Source organism: Pseudopodoces humilis, chromosome 17 (assembly GCF_049639895.1).
Source record: "Pseudopodoces humilis isolate 2021_Gansu_Grassland_sample_001 chromosome 17, ASM4963989v1, whole genome shotgun sequence".
In the NCBI taxonomy this organism is placed as follows: Eukaryota; Metazoa; Chordata; class Aves; order Passeriformes; family Paridae; genus Pseudopodoces; species Pseudopodoces humilis.
Window position 1 is genome coordinate 5,539,446 of NC_142216.1, and position 4,209 is coordinate 5,543,654.

Sequence of the window (4,209 nt, forward strand, 5' to 3'; positions counted from 1 at the left end):
CCTTGTGCCCAACCTGTGGCTGGCATGTGCCCGGGAGTCTGGAGCTGACAAGGATCCCTTTGCCGTGTTGCCCTGCTCCCACTAGGTGTCAGGAAGAGGCTGAGTGTGGGCCAGGAGGAAGGCACAGAAGGGATGTGCAGCATCAGCTGTTGCCAGAGCCTTGGCTTTTCTCTGCCTCAGCCCCACAATCAGCCCTACTCCCAGCCCTGGCCCCCGGCGGGCTGTGCTGTGCTCTCCATCAGCACAGGAGAGCTGGGGACCTGTGCAGGTCACTTTGATTCACCTCCAGCTCCCCAGTCACGCCAGGTCTGTGCTGCAAGCTCCTCTCCCCACTCCAGCCAGTTTGCTCTCTCGGGACTGGAGCAGGGCACCGGGGCGTTTGGGGGTGTCCTGCTCCCCATCATCAGTGCTCAGGCAGAAAGGGACCTGGAGGTGCTGGTGACGAGCCAGCAGTGTGCCCTGGTGGCCAAGAAGGCCAATGGTCCCTGGCCTGTATCAGGAATAGTGTGGCCAGCAGTAGGGAGGTCATTCTTCCCCTGTACTCAGCCCTGGTGAGGCCACACCTCAGTGCTGTGTCCAGTTCTGGGCCCTCAGTTTGGGAAGGATGATGAGACACTTGAGCACATCCAGAGGAGGCAACAAGGCTGGTGAGGGGCTGGGAACACAAACCCTGTGAGGAACAGCTGAGGGAGCTGGGGTTGTTTAACCTGGAGAAAAGGAGACTCAGAGGTGACCTCATCACTCCCTGAAAGGTGGCTGTGGGCAGGTGGGGTTGGTCTCTTTCTCCAGGCAGCAGCTGACAGAACAGAGGACACAGTCTCAAGTTGCACCAAGGGAAATATAGGTAGGATATTAGGAAAAAGTTCTTTATGGAAAGTGATAAAGTACTGGAATGGTCTGCCCAAGGAGGTGGTGGAGTCACCATCCCTGGATGTGTTTAAAAAAAGACTGGATGTGGCACTCAGTGCCATGGTTTTGTTGAGGTATTAGGGCTGGGTTGGACTCGATGACCTTGAAGGCCTTTTCCAAGCCTGTGATTCTGTGATTCTGTGATTCTGTGATTCTGTGATTCTGTGATTCTGTGACATTCCAGCCATCCTGCTGGGCACAGCCTCAGCTTGGAGGTGGGAGGTGAAGCAACCCCTTGTCCCAGCACACAGCTGGCACAGAACAGCATCCCACGGCCCCTTCTGAAGGCAGCCCAGGCATCTCTCAGCCCCACTGGCATGAGCAGCTGTTTCACTGAGCAGCTGGGATGGGTCAGCAAAGGCCTGGCAATTCCCATGCTGCCTCCCTCCCAGCCTTGCCACAGAAGTCTGTGTGGCAGAGGGGACTGCATGTGACAGTCTCAGCCCCAAACCAGCACCAGAGCCAGGGGCAGATGGGTCTGTCTCTGTGTGGGCTCCTGATGGCAGTCAGGGCCCAGGAGGAACCAGGCACCTGCAGCACAGGAGGTCCTGGCTGCCAGGCCACTGCGATTTACCTGCTGCCTGAGGACCTGAATTCCTCCCCTGTGCATCCCAACAACATCTAGTAATGATTTCTGGACTTTATGTAACACTACTCTGGGTTTTACAGGCAGGAAGTGGGGTGGGAAGAGGAAATGTGCTGCCCAGGGTCACACAACGAGGTCCCTGGTAGTCACTCTGCAAATGGGCCAGCTACCCACCCCACCCAACCTTCCTCTGTGGGTGATGGGATGTATCCTGCAGCTGGTTTTCCATCCGTGGGGAGGTGTAAACCAATGCTAGCACTGGCTCCACTTCCATCACCTCAAAATGTGACCTCCTCCCCAGCAGCATCATTTCCTGCCTTTCTGTTCAACACCTTCCCATGGAGACATGGGTGACAACTTCCCTCACCTAACAGTGTGGGCAAGCAATTAGATAAAGAGGTAAATAATTAATACAGCAGGTGTCAGACTGTGCCTCATCTTTCTTTAACAAATGGTGCATTTCCAAACTAATTAGACCAGCCGGTACTTGAGAGAGGAGAAAATCAACACAAGATTGTTCCAGCTAAAATGTTCTTCTCTAGTAATGCTATGTTCATGCTGGAAGAGGAGCACAGTACATGTTAAAGTTAATGAAGGTGGGAAGAAAAAGGAAAAAAAACCAGCACCTAATTTTTTCCACCCTTTAGCGATGCCAGTTGGTGCAATGAAAGATGGGTCGTATTGTTCCTGCTTTTTCAGAAGAAAAAGAAAAAAGCAAAGGAAAGCAATGAAGACAGATGTGCCATCTCTTTCAGGAAACTCACCCACGGGATGTATTCAAAGCTGGAAAATGACAAGTGATGAAAAAAAAGGTGACTGCTGGAGCAGTTGGAGTGGGACCTGCCTATTCACCTGGAGAAGTGGTAGAATCATAGAAACACTGAATATCCTGAGTTGGAAGGGACTCACGAGGAACATTGAGTCCAGCTCCTGGCCCGGCACAGGACAACCCCAAAGATCACACCATGACAATGTTTGGGATCTTGTGATTGTGCTGTCCCTCCCTCTGGGCAGGCTGCATGAGGGGTGAAATCTGTACAGAGCAGAGCATGGTGATCACAGGCATGTGCTGAAGGTGACCCAGGGCAGAGATCAAGTGGCAGCTGGACAAATGCCTTTGTCTCCTGTGCAGAGCATTTTGGAGGTGCTGCTCTGGCATTCCCTGCCTGTGCTGCACATGGGAACTGTGCAAAGCCAAGCCCTGATCCGAGCAGGAGATCTGGGATGATGCATCAGGTGGGGCTGCCTGAACATGATGGTTGGTAATTCACACCATTAATACTCTGATTTACAATGACAACCTTTCTGCAAAGGCTTTTCCAAAGCCATTTATGCCCCTCAGATCCAGAAACACTACCAACCTGCAACTGGGAAGCTCTGGATTTGGGACAGTAAGGAGGGCCTGCCTGCCACACCACTTGATTGAGGATCACCTTTCAGCCCCCGGGGAGCACCTGGAGCAGGGATTAACCCCTGAGTCTCTGCCCACAGCCACATCCATCCCAAGTGCCCATTGGTGATTCGGGCTCTCCCCTCTGATTCCTGATTTCACAAAACCTTTTGAGCCCAGGCAAAATATTTGCAGGACTGATTAAATATCGAGGAAATGGGAAACTTGTTAAAGGTGTGGAACTTATATAAATACAGCATTATTAAAATAAAATGTGACTTTTAGCAAGGACAGCTCTCTCAGCTGGGCTGTGTTTACCTTTATTTTTTTCCTCCATTAATTACAGTCTGAGAGGAAGACTTGTGCAAATTGAAATAAATTAATCGAATTTGTTTAGAGTTTTGTGTGTCTGGCTTATGGGGATTGCAATTAAGCTGGTATGTTTGGTGTATTAAATTACATTGCCTAGATCTATTCTTCCCTTTTCAAGCACCATGAATGTGAAAAGGCAGAAGTCAGTGACAATTAGAAGGCAAACAGGCAGTGTGAGTGATGGTTATTTTACCTCCTGTGCCTCAAGAATTTCACTCTTTGTAAGTATTGAGGCTCATTCTGTAATGAATAGATCCCAGCTCTGTGCAATGAAAGATAAAGAGGAGATGATGGAGCAGAGACCAGGGCACATCCCAGCTCTGCCCTGGCAGAGGGAACAGTGATGTGGGTGGGAGTTTAGTCTGATTCTCCAGGAAAATCAGGCTCTGTGACTCAGCAGCCTTGTGTGTGTTCCTGCTGGTTCCCACCAGCAGCTGCCCAGTACCACCCACGTTTGACACAGGGGAAGAGGCTTCCAGATATATCGAGGTCCTGGCAAGGTCTGTGAATATGAGAAATGAAACGGATGAAAGAAATGAATCTTCCATTGGGGAGGGGAAGGGGATGCTCAGCCCTTGTTAGACAGCAGAGAATCTACACCACAGTCTTTTTCAAGATGGGTATTAAAGAGGAAACCTCACTTCACTGGTCTCATCCAGTTTTCTCTGGTCTTGTCCCAAACCAGCCACAGGAACAGGCTCAGTGGGAGCTTGCTCCAAGACCCTTGAGCCCAGTGGATAAGTGTAGCCAAACTTCATGAGGGATTCCAGCACAGACTAAGGAGAATGGGGCAGTTTCCTCTTTAGAGTAAAAGGAATTCTGGGAAGAGGAAAAAGGAAATCCAAACTTCAGCTGGTGGAGCTGTGCTGTCCACCCAAGGCGACTCCTGGGGGACAATTCCTGCAGCATTGACTCAGGCAATAGAGACAGGCAGGAGGTGAGGAGGGTGTCC